The 13,489-nt window shown below is 34.6% G+C and overlaps 1 protein-coding gene across 10 annotated transcripts in view; it reads right to left on the bottom strand.

The window, feature by feature from the left end:
• CCDC91 (coiled-coil domain containing 91) overlaps window positions 1-13,489 on the bottom strand; it is a 371,740-nt gene that overhangs the window by 225,982 nt on the left and 132,269 nt on the right. The gene's annotated exons all lie outside the window — the stretch shown is intronic.

The following is a 13,489-nucleotide window of genomic DNA, read 5'->3' as shown; positions in this document are numbered from 1 at the left end:
ACTTGCCACTCACTGATAAGGTTTTGATATGAGTCTGCAAGCAATTGATTCCTTATGGTCTCTGTGCGGGCAAACCTCTCTGCTAATGATAATCTGTATCTGCAGCCGCTCCCCAGCGCTAGCATCACCGCCTCAGCTCCCCCTCAGAGCGTCAGGCATTAGATTCTCATAAGGAGCGCGCAACCTAGATCCCTCGCATGCGCAGTTCACAGTAGGGTTTGCGCTCCTATGAGAATCTAATGCCGCCACTGATCTGACAGGAGGCGGAGCTCAGGCGGTAATGCGAGTGATGGGGAGTGGCTGTAAATACAGATGAAGCTTCGCTTGCTCGCCCGCCACTCACCTCCGGCTGGGCGGCCCAGTTCCCGGGGGTTGGGGACCCCTGCTTTATAAGCCTTCCCTTCCTTACTGACGACCTGACAAAGAAAGACCTGTTAATCTTCTGAATCTAAGTTCTAATGACTTTTCCTCCTTTGTGATCTTGCATACTTAGTAAACTATCTCCATTCTAAACCTCATCAGACTGTATGGCAATTGCTTAATTTATTTAATCTTTCATTCTCCCAATGAAATTACGTTCCTATCTTCATTGTGTGACACAGTTTCTGGGAGAGTATACGTACGTATTCTAGCTTGTTGCACTGAATTCAGGTGCAAAATCGATAGCAACTGTAGGTGCTAAAGGGCTTTTAACTCTCAAGACTGAAAGCCATGGTGAGATTATAGGAAATCTGATTCTAAATAACAAGTATATTACTATACATGAAACAAACAAAAACTCTTAACAATTTTTAGGAAAAAGTTAACAGTAAATGTCCAGGAGCTATAAAAAGAAAACTACAAAACTCAATTGAGGGATATTTAAGGAGTCTGGAATAAATGGAGAAACATACCCACTAAATAGAATGATTTAATATACAAAATAATGTCAATTTTCCATATATAAATCTAAAAAATTAATGAAATTTCTATCAAAATCCCAACAGGGTTTTCTTTTTAAATTTAACTGGTTTAATGATTTTAAAATCTAACTGGAAGATTAATAGGCAAGATTAGCTAAAAAAAAAGAAGTACAGCCCTATTAAATATCTAAATGTTCAATTAAACAGAAAATAATCCTCATACTATATGGCAAAGTGTAAATAACCCTCATATATAAAGATTTCCATAAATCATTAAAAATAAGATGAACAGAATTTTTTTAATGGACAAAGAAGAAATATATAAAATTCAGGGATGAAATGAAAATGATCAATAGCATAAGGAAAAAATCATACATACTAATAAGAAAATGAAAATTAAAAAAGCAAGAGATATATATTACTTCTCTAATTGGCAAAAAGACTGGTAATACATAGTGTAGGCAAAGATGTGGCAAAATAGGCACACTCATTATTTCTTGGTAAAAGTGTAAATTTATACAATATTCTAGAAGACAAACTGATAGTATCTGTTTTAACATTGTTAGCTCTAAGGAATGAAATTATAAGCAACTTTCACAGAGTTACAGATTTCTATATTAGAATTTTTTATTGTACTAGACTGTGTTGCTAGAAAAATTATGTTTTAAGAAAAAGGGCAAAAGAAAATTTATAAGACAGAAGAAATAATAAGGAAGGCAGGAAAAGTATACTTAGACACATATAAAATGTACACGTATTTAAAAAAAAGATAAGAAACTATCTGGGAAGCATATTACTTGTGTAAAAGAAACTATAACAAAATAGGGGAGAGTTCAAAACCCAAGTGGGAAACAAGTCTTAAATGATAGGAGGAAAAAGTCTCATGAAGTTGAAAGCAAAAGAGGGGTCAATGATTTTTTAAATGTATGAGGTCCTTCCTTGGTGAAGTCTTAAAGCAGAAGCAGGACCTGAGTTGTTGCCACATCCATAAATTCCTATGCAGTAAAGAGCAGGTTAGTGTTTGCCATGAAGGCTGCCTTTTTCAGATTCTGGAGGTTTTGTGCTGTTCTGTGATTTCAGACACTGCCATAACCTGTGAAACTCCCTGGCAGTTAGTCTGTAATTTTAGAAGCAGATGGAGTAGGTAGAATATTTATATTTATTTTTCATTATTAAAATGCTCTCTACTCTGTATCTACAGCTGACATGAAAGATTTTCTTATAAGATGTTATTTAATAGAATACAAGGTTAATATAGGTATTAGGCTCAAAAGAAAATATACATTTCCTAATACTTTTATCACAAAAACCTCCTTCAAAAACCATAAATTCCTTAAGTAGCTTTTTAATATGAAATTAAAAGTATTTTACTTTTATCTTTTTAAAAATTGAATCCAACTTAATTTTAGCATAGAGATGGCTCACAACAGGGAACATTAAATAGATGATGAAGTACACTATAGCATTAATTACAAAACACCTATATTCCATGTCTTAGTCTGCTCAGGCTATCATGACAAAATATCATAGGCTCGGTGGCTTAAACAACAGACATTTATTTTCTCACAGTTCTGTAGGCTAGAAATCCAAGATAAAGGTGCCAGTATGAATGGTTTCTAGAGAGAGCTTTCTCTCCAGCATATAGCTTAGAGAAAGCTGCCTTCTAACTGTGTCCTCACATGCCAAGGGGGAGAGAGTGACCTAGCTTTCTGGTGTCTAAGAGCACTAATCCCTTCATGAGGGCTCCACCCCTATGACCTCATTGAAACCTAAGGATCTCCCCCAAAGGCACCGTCTCTAAATACCATCACATTGGGGGTTAGGGCTTCAACATATGAATTTGAGCATGGGGGAAGTGGAGACACATTAAATCCACAGTACTGCACAAGCCACCAACCATTTCAGTCAACCAACCAACCAACCTACATTTTTTTATGTGCCAAGCACTATTCCAGGAACTGATAATATAATAATTAAAAAAGACAGAAAATGTCTCCCCTTCCAGGGACTTACATTCCGAGAAAAAGGAGGAATAGTCAAACAATAAATACATAAACAAGATTCTGCTAAGTACTTTGAGGAAAATAAAATAAGAGTGGGTTAGGGGGAGCAGAAACTACTTTAGCCAGAGAAATCAGAAAAAGGTTATCTAAAGAAGTGGCCTTTCAGTTGAGCTAAAACATGAAGATGAAGTAGGAACGAACAAGTTAAACCAATCACAAAATGCTCAGAAAGCATTTATTCTACATACTCATCTTTCCAAAGTTTCAGATTTTGGCCACTATTCTCTGTATTGTTAAAGGGTTTTAGATAGTAAATTCCTTGACTATTCCCTTCAAAATCACAATATCTTTCCTCCTTCAGATAGAATATGTAAAGACACACACCCTTCTCAGCAAGTAAACACTCAAAGAGAAAAGGAGATAGAGCTCTTCAAAGCAATTCTTATCTATTAACATGTAGCAAATATGCCTTAGTCACCGCTTTCCACATTAAATGTTTCTGCCTGAGAAAAGTCTAAACTTTTAAGATCATCAAAGAAATATATAGAAAACATATAGACCCTGGGAGCCACCTAATCCTGCCTCAATTTGGGTGTGTCTTCTACTTCAACATTCATTTCTGGCTGCTCTGAGTGTAAATGCATCTTTTCTCCATTACTTTATACTCAACTATCCGGTTGAGAGAGAAAAAGGCACCATGACTTACCTACCAAATAAAGTATTATACATGGATTTTTTAAAGAATTTGCTTCAAACCAGTCTTTTCATTTACTGGTGAGGTCTGTGGCTTTGTTCTAGAATGGTTGAGGTCAGAGTTTGACCTCAGATAAGTAGGAAAATACAGTAAATACATCCCTTGAGATTGTAAACTAGAGTATTCAAAAATAACAGGTTTGCCTCACCACTGGATGAGAATGAGGCTTAGCCACATTATAAGCCCATGTTTTCCTATTTTTTGGCAATACCATTACGTGCACACACACAAAAATCTATCACTAAGCACTGCTCAAAAACATTTACTGGGTACAAAAAATCTGTGTGCACTCTAAGAATTCTCCTTGGACGATTTACAATCTAGTAAAGAAGGTAAAACATGCACTCCTAATGTGACAAATGTGCTTACAAACATCCTAATAATAAATGGGAGTACTGTAAATAAACATTAAAATTATATTTTACCAAATTACATGATCCTGAAAAGACAATTTTAAAAGTTATTTAAATGTATAAGACAAGTTAAAGATCAAATTCAATGTCACAGAATAAGAATCATAATGACAATTCTATACCATCTCTGAAATGTGTTCATATAAACCTTTGCATTAGTATAGCTCACAAGGGGTCATGTACTATTTAACTTTAAAAGAAATTATGGCTCTGAAATTAGCATTCAGCCTTGAATCACTCACAATTAAAAACGAGTAAAACTTTTAAGACCAAATGAATATATAAAAGTATTGGGTGGCCAAAAAGTTCGTTCGGGTTTTCTGTCTGTTGCTATAGAAAACCCGAACGAACTTTTTGGCCACCCAATAATACATGCTTGCTGAAGAAATTTTATGCAGAATCATATTATGAGAATTTAGGTACCTAAATTTAAAGTAGACTCAATCCAGTTTTTTGTATAAATTTTTTTTTTTTTTTGCAGAAAATCTTCTCTTTAATGAAGGTAATTCATTTAAATTGAGAAAACTATTTTTAAATTTAAACTCAGGTTAAAAACCCTTTATTTTCTATTTACTATAGTATTTGAAGGTTTGTTTAAACTAGCCAAAACGGTTTACTTGATTTTTTGTTTTTAAATATTTTACATTTCTAACTAAACGACTTAAAATTTCTAAATATGTTGAAACTTATTTGGAACACAAAAAAGTCATTTTACATATTGAACCAAATCTAAGATGCATATTTCATCACACTTTAAGATTTCTGAAATTAGGAAATGTTATCTTTTCTGTCCCCTCAAAATCTATTATCAAATTGATGGTGTGTCTTTAAAAATCTATGTTATCTTAAGTTTGTGAAGGTACTAGCAAACATTTTAAATTTCTGTTATTGTATAAGGGAGGAAAAACATTTTCACAATGGTCAATTAGCCTGTAGAACTGAAGATGGTATTCTTCTAATGACTTCAAAATTATTCAATTTAGTTTCGATAAATAAAAGAACAACTTAATTTTCTGAATTATTAGAACAGGAATGATAAAAATCATATAATACCTTCAGAATATGAACCAGCATGAAATTTCCAAAAGGTATACCTACATTGTCAATTCTCAATAATGTCCCCAATCTTGGCATTCTTTGAAACTGAACGGTCAATTTTCTCATTACTACTGTTACTTAGGAACAAATAATCCAATTGTTAAAGTATACATTTTTCCCACTGGTAGAACTAAAAAAATGTTTTTGTTTTTCTAAAAACTGCATATTTGGATGATAAAATGGGGGGGGGGGTTGCTTTCCTAAAATGTTTATAGTATTGTTATTGTTTAAATTGTATCCAAAAATCTAGTGTTTTTATAAACAAGAGTTTAAGCTGTTTTCATTTTGGAAAAGTATATCATTCTTATTTGCTAAAAATGATCCTCATTTAAAAGAAAAAACTGCTAACTCCTAAGTTAGGGAAAGGTTATAACACCTAAGTTAGGGAATAAAGATAATGAACGAGGAGAAATAGTATAAAACTTAAGTGTTTACTCTCAAGATAATTAATATTTTGCAGGGGGGAGGGAATGACTTAAGGTCCTTATTAGGAACATCAATCATGATGTTGGTGATCTGTATCTACAGATACAGGTAAAAAGGTACTAATACAAGTTATATGTTGTAAGACAAAAAAATCAAATGAGTAGTAGCCATTTAGATACTCTTGTAAACACCCTCCTCCTCAAATTAGTTGTTTAAAGTTTTTTACTTCCCTTGAAAAAATGGAATGAAGTATGTGAAATTCAGTGACAATCAGGAAAAAGTAATATAACTGACTTTCTATATAACTGAAGATGAAAACAAAGAATAAAGTAGTAGTTTTCCCAAGTAGTTTTTTTTTTTTTTCTCTAGACACTTTCTTCTTCATTTCAACAATTCTCACAGGCACCTACAAGTACCAGGCAATAGTATGTAAAAATGAATGACACGGTCTTTACCCTCAAATTTTATTAAGCAATATTGAGACCTACAACTCCCTACAATCTAGTACTAATTCCATAAAGAGGTAAATATCCTTGGGGAAAGCGTATGTTTAACCTTTGCTATCCCAGATAATTCCCTTTAATAACAATTAACAGTGAGAGAATACTGGGAATATGGCAGTAATGATGGTACAGTTTTCAGATCTCTCAAAATTCCCTCACAAAAACACATAGAGCACCTAAAAAAGTAGGACCAAAAGCTCATACTCATTATCTATCACAAAAATAGATGTCACAGTATCTCTGTGAATGCCAGAATTTAAGCAAGTAAAAATAAACCAAGAACAGTCTCAAGACCTGCACGGCATCAGAATCTGGGCAAGAGGAAAGATGAAAGCAACAGGGTATCAGACAGACACGAGAACTCCAAAATAGCTAACAGATACTCACCAGAGAGGTCAGCAGGCCAATATGAGGACAGCAAGTAAGACAGAGGAGCCTAACATTCCAATAAGTACAAGTGGTCCTCAGTAAGATATCAATAGCCCAGGATACACTGGGTCCAATAAACTCTAAATACTTTCAAGAGAAAGCCTCACATTGAGGAGAAAAAGCTGAGAACAGAGTCCAAATTGACCAAGCCAGAGACAACAAAACAAGGAAGGAAAAGAAGATCAAGTCAAAGTGAAAGAAGGGAACAGAGTCAGAAAATCTACAAATGTTGCCACATCTTTTTAATCCGACAAAAACATTAGAGCACTATACAATCATGAAGGGGAAAAAAACTGCCTTAAATCACTCCTCCAGTTAAAAAGATCAAGAAAACTAATTTCATATAAAAACAAATAACAGAAAATTATGTCAAATGCTATGCAATGTTTTATATAGATAGATAGATAGATGGAACAGTAATGACAGCCCTACATAAAATAAAAGCACAGCAGAAATATATATTTTAAAAAGAAGTTTTAAATTCTACCTTTGTATTTCAAAGTGAGTTAAAAGACATTATGAAAATGATAAAGTAGATTACAGAACAATATGAATCATAATTAGAAAAACTCAGAAATGCGAGAAATTTCAGAAAAAAATTATAACAGAATAAATCATTTCAGAAATGATCACTAAACTAAAAAGAACATAACATTAAATAAGTTAAACTGAAAATACCTTAAGAGAACTGGAATAAGAGAGGAAACACATTTTAGATGAAAAAGAAATGAAGAAAGATGAAAAGTATTCAAGAATAAAGGGTAATACAGAAGACAAAGAGTAACCAATACACACATAATAAGAGTCACCAGAACGAATAAAACATAGTAAGAAAATAAAACAAGTATTAAATTTATAATTAATAAAAACTCCTTGGCATTTAGAAGGAGGAATTGAAACTATATATGTATATTAAAGGACACATTGGAAATCTAGGGAAATCAACCTAGAATGACCAATACCAGGACGTATTACAGTAAAATTATTTGACTTTAAAGAATAAGAAATTAAAAGAAGAGTAGATGAAATTAAGCAATACTTTATAATAAAAGAAAATGGAATAATATATTTAGATACCCATAAAAAGAAAAAAGAATAAGGAATCTCTTAATGAACCACTATGGAAGGGCCTCCAAGAAATATGCTTCAAAAAGGAAGGGGGGGGGTGAATTTTTTAAATAAATAACAGAAGTGCATTTATTTAGTACACTACCATTTGTATACAGGCATGCCTCAGAGATACTGTGGGTTTGATTCCAAACCCACAATACTAGCCATCATCTGAGTCTTCAGTGAGTCCTAATCTGTTGGCTGGTGGAGGCTCTTGCCTCAGTGTTGATGGCTGCTGACTGATCAGGGTGGTGCTTGCTGAGGCTGGGGCGGCCGTGGCAGTTTCTTGAAATAAAGTAGCAGTGAGGTATTCCACAACGACTGACTCTTCCTTTCACAAATGATTTCTCTGTAGCATGCAATGCTGTTTGATAGCATTTGACCCACAGCAGAACATCTTCCAAAATTGGAGTCAATCCTCTCAAACGCTGCTGTTACTTTACCAACTCAGTTTATGTAACATTCTAAACCCGCTGTCATTAAACAGTCTTCACAGCATCTTCACCAGGAGCAGATTCCATCTCAAGAAACCACTTTCTTTGCTAAACCAAAAGAAGCAACACCTCATCCCTTCAAGTTTTATTATGAGACTGCAACAATTCAGTCACATCTTCAGGCTCTTCTTCTAATTCTACTTCTCTTGCTACTTCCACCACATCTACAGTGACTTCTTCCATTGAAGTTTTGAAACCAAAACATAAAATCTTTATTTTCCTTTCATTTTTCCCCCTTTTTCAGAATACGGATAATCATTTTTAAAGATAGGTGAAAAAACAGGATATCTTCAAGCTATGCGTAATTTGTATTTCTTTCAGTATTTTCTACTACTAAGTAGGACTTCAACTACATTTTGGGTTACCTATGCAGAACTGGTTAATTCCTCACATACCAGGTTATCAAGTTAAATGCTCAAGGTATCAAGCCATTGCTCTAATGCCATAAAGCATAATTACTACAGTAGTCTCTGGCTAAGGGCCCAACTTTCCAACACCTGACTAGTATTCACTTTAAAACAGTACAGAAAAATATTGAGAATAGTATCTATTCAAAATGACATAATGTAACCTTTGAAATCAGCAGCAGAACACAGATAATACTCTGAAGCAGGATAAATCCATTTATGAGATGAATTTAAAGTCCTCTGAAACACTGTGTTTTTACATCACTTTTTTAAAATTAAATTCTCAAACTGAATAATCAACATACTCTAACTAAGAGACATTTCAATAGGAAATGGCATTTGGAAGCACAGACCCAACCTTTAAAAAGTTTGTACAGGAAATTCCCAAAACTAGCCATAGCTACCAATACCAACAACTATCAGAGATGATAATTTAACAATCAGCTGCATCTATTAATTAAACTTATTAAAATGTGGTCACAGTATGAAATGTACAGTCTGAGAAGCTTCCAAGTCTCTTCAGTGCTCATCACAGGTGTGGACGTACTTGCTATGAGAGTCAGAGACAAAAGACAAAAGAGATTGGAACCCAAGTTGTACTAAGATGAGCTCTCTATTCATGTTTCATGAAAAGTCCTTTAAATAGCTACCGCTGACACATGGAGCATGATTCACTTTTCTTCCTCTGCTTAGGCTCACACCCTGGATAGCACAGGAAAGGAGAGGTAGTGCACACCCCCACTGTACTGCAGAGTTCACGGTATTCCTTGTTATGGGCACATTCACACCCCTCCACCTAACCTGGTAATTAGACCGTATCACATAAAACCACACTGTTAGAATTCTCTGTAATAGTTAATGTTGCTCTTTAAAAAAAGTTTTAAGGGTTTTACAAACATTCCATTTATTAATTACTCCATCTCGTGTCAGACTAAAATCTTGACAAAGGCACACCCAACACTGGTCTAAGCGGAGGCAGATTTCTTTACAAAATTGAAAATTCGAGCACTATATTTTGATATCACGTGAAAATACTTGGATTTTTCATGGTGATGAATAGGTATGAATTTTGTTTGCTTTTTTTTTCTCTGTATTGTCCACCTTTTCTACAATAAACCTATTATTCTTATAAATATACAAGCATACTAACATTTTTTAAGGAGAAAGGCTTCTCAGTCAATTTAACCCAGTCTTATCAGGACTATCTTTTGTACTCCTGGATATTTTGCTTTATTTAGGATACCACAGAGAGGCAGGCACCAATATATTATCCCTGTCATCAAAAATATAGCAGAAAAGAAAACTTTTTCTATTTCATTAAGCTCCACAAATATTTAGAAGACCTGTATGCTATATATGCCTTCATATAAAAAAAATGTGGATTGCCATCGTCTACAGAAAATACATGATAAATATATTGACTTTCAAATATCTGAGGGATGACTTGCAGACCATAATTCAAGCAAGAAATTTAATATATATTTTCATGATTTAAAAACTCACTTTTGCTAAAATTTCATCCTACGTATATTTAGCATAGAGTGGCCTCCTTTGATACTCACAAATTTAATCACATCTCCTATTCCTAAGAAATCATTAGATAGAACCAACTTTGTACCAGTTTTTAAAAAAGGCTATATTCCCAGAAAGAAACGAATTACATAAAGTAGGTCAAACAGTGAAGGTCAAGATTTTCTAAATTCTTAATGATCAGGTACAATACAATTTAAATATATTTATTAAAAATACATTTCCAGAAAGTCTAACACATATACCTATTTATGCACAAACTTGGTAAGTATAAAGCAGATATAGAGATTTATGGATTATCTCACAAACTGAGTTATGCATATTTTTATTTTCCCCTCCTCTATCTACAAGGACTCTATGAGTTGATTACTTAAGCTGTTTTCCTTAAAAACTTTACTCAAAATACCTGCTCTAAATTAATGTATTTTAAGGTTGAATTAATTTTCTGCTATAGCTACAATAAAGAATATTTAAAATTTAAAATGTTCCTTTTTATTTCACTTCTAGACTAAGATGAAATAGATGCACTTCTCCCTATTTTTCTCAAGAAGTACAGCTAAAAGACCTGGACATTACCTTTAAAACAAATGTAAGAAGACTGCAAAGGGGGACAAGAAAGCAGACCACCTGGGGACTTGAGGAACCAAGGAATGACACAGCAGCAAATTTTTTGAGTTTTCTTTTAGCCTCCTATATCCCAAACTGGGTACTGGAATGACCAGCAACCAGGAAATGCCAATGGGCACAAACACAAACAGCCCCAAGAAAAGCTATCCCTCTCCACCCAAAGGTCCACAAAAGGGGCAACCTAGCAGAACAGATAACTGGTAGATAATAAGTGCTCTATGAGAGCCAAACCCCACGGAGAAAAAAATATGATCCCATCTCCAGCTCTATGAGCAAAGGCCAAAAGGCTAAACCCAGACTTCTACCCTCACCCAGCAGGGACATAGAAACTAAACAGTGTGCCTGCCTTGGAGTTCAATTTGGCTATAAGACCTCCTAGTACACTTTTCTATCACTTATTTAGCCAAGATGATAAAATAGTCCCTAAGTTAGTTTACTCTTTTTTCCACATAGTATAAAAAGGAGAGAGGTCCTTTTTGGTACTGAAGTAAAATCACCTAAAAAATGTTTTCTTGAGACGTACTGTTTCCAGAAAAAGGAAAGTATTTTTAAACTGAATATTAGTTTTGAAGACTCAAGTTGTTACTCTTAGATTACCACTATTAATAGTAAAAGCAATAAAACAACAATGATAATGTCACTAGGCGTTTATATTGGTTTTCACTATGGAAAGCTCAAAGTGTTGTATACCAGGTGTTAGATGGTCTCTCAGGTATGTTATTGTTCCCATTAACAGATTGAGAAACTGAATTTGCAAAGGTATCTGTCTCACTAACGGGCCCAGAATAAGTCACTCGATGCAGACAGAAGAAAACACAAAGTTCCAGTAATCAGTACTAAACCTTCCAATAAGCACCCTAATTCCAAGTATGGGGCTATAAATGTGGCTGTACACAATGTAATTAGCCCTTGGGCAGCAGGGTGCATTATATTAGTGAATTCATTCATTCATTCAAGAGTATTAATTGAGCCCACATTACATGCCAAGTATTGCTCTAGGCACTGGAAAGTTCCCAATCCCATGGAGCTTACACTCTGGTGAGGGTTAAAGAACAAATAAACAAATCAAAATAAATAACAATTGCTATGAGGAGGGGGAAAAAAAAGCAAAGAAAGGGGGCTAGGGAATGTTGAGCATGTACACAGGTTCTTATTTTCTATAGCACAGTCAAAGAAAGCTTCCACAAGAAGGTAGCATTTGAGCAACTTTCTAAAGGAAACTAGGGTTCACTGAGAGTTGTTAAAAAGTATAATTTTCAAAAAGTTAAAATGTGACTCATATAAATATAAATGAAACACATCAAAGACTTATACTACTCTTTATTAATAAAAGAATCATTTATGTTAACAGAAGGAATCAGATGTTAAGACTGGTTCAAAGAGCATTTATTTGAATAGGCATACGAATAGAAAATTTAAATAACGGAGTGTTAGACCAAGCAAGACTGCTAGTTGGAGATAATGTCTAATGAATGTCCTACAGGGCAATAAACACTATTCTTTGAAATTCTAACAGAGAGATATTATTTGCACCTCTTCTGTGAAAAAAATTAATTAACGTGTCATGTCAATACAACTGAGACTTTTAATCAATAGTAAACAGTGAGTCACATTCACAGTGAGTACTACATTCTTTTAAATAATCCTTGAGTAGGTCTAGTAAGTAATGCCCTCATAGGACACTGAAAGAACATACTGTTCACCCTTTTCTTTGTTTTCAAGTTTTACATTTTTTAAACAAAGCCATGCAGATATCTGCAGGAAGAGCATTCCAGTCAGAGAAACTGAATGAATCACAAACTGTTTCCCTCCACTCACCACTCCAACAGGCAAGGAATGCCCTCAGTAACAGACTCACACATTCACCTGGACCTTATTAGGAATTCAGTGTAAGTAAATAGCTGGGGGCGAACTGGAAAAGTTGGAGAAGCCAGAAGATTTACACTGAAAGGAGAATGATAATTGAGGTTGGGAAATGATTTGACTCACATTTTTAAAGAACACTGCTCCACCTGCTGAAATAAAGACTCATTAAGGGAGAAGAGCACGGGGAGAAGCTAGAAGGCCACTTAGGAGACTATTAAAATGATCTAGGCAAATAAACAAGTAAATACATAGTTTGTCAGATGTAAAAAGTGCTATGGAGAAAAATAAAGCAGAATATGGGAAGGCTGGTAGGGGATATCAGCATTGTTTGGAAAGGTCTCCCTTGATAAGGTGATATTTGCACGGAGACCTGAATGATATAAAAAAGTAAACAATGCAGAAAATTGAGGGACGAGTGCTCTAGACAAAGGGATAAAGCAAAACTACTGAAGAGAAAGAGTCAGGGAAAAGACAGGGAGAAGGGACACAAAAAAATGGAGGGCCTTGCAAACCATTTTAAGGACTTACTTGACTTTTAGTTTGGGTGAGGTGAGAAGCCATTGAAGGTTTCCGAGCAGAGAAATGACATGAGCAGCTTTAACTATTAAACAGATCACAGTGGCTGCCATGTGAAGAATGGTCTGTAAGTGGGCAATGACAGAAGCAAAAAGATTAGAATAGAAGATACTTCAGTATTCCAAGGGAGAAATAAGGATGGCCTAGAATAGGTTGGCAGCAGTGACCATAATGACAAACAGTCGAAACCTGGATATTTTGGAGGTAGAGCCAACAGGTTTTGCTTAAGGAACAGACATGGGATAAGCACAAAAAGGAATAAGTGTGGGTTTCAGCTTTAGCAACTAGAAAGACAGAACTGCTATTTCCTGGGATGGGGAAGACTGCAGAAGAAACAAGTTTGTTAAGGAA

Source organism: Balaenoptera musculus, chromosome 10, assembly GCF_009873245.2.
Source record: "Balaenoptera musculus isolate JJ_BM4_2016_0621 chromosome 10, mBalMus1.pri.v3, whole genome shotgun sequence".
NCBI classification, from domain to species: Eukaryota; Metazoa; Chordata; class Mammalia; order Artiodactyla; family Balaenopteridae; genus Balaenoptera; species Balaenoptera musculus.
The sequence above is the reverse complement of the archived record's forward strand: the minus strand, read 5'-3'. Positions and strand labels throughout refer to the sequence as shown.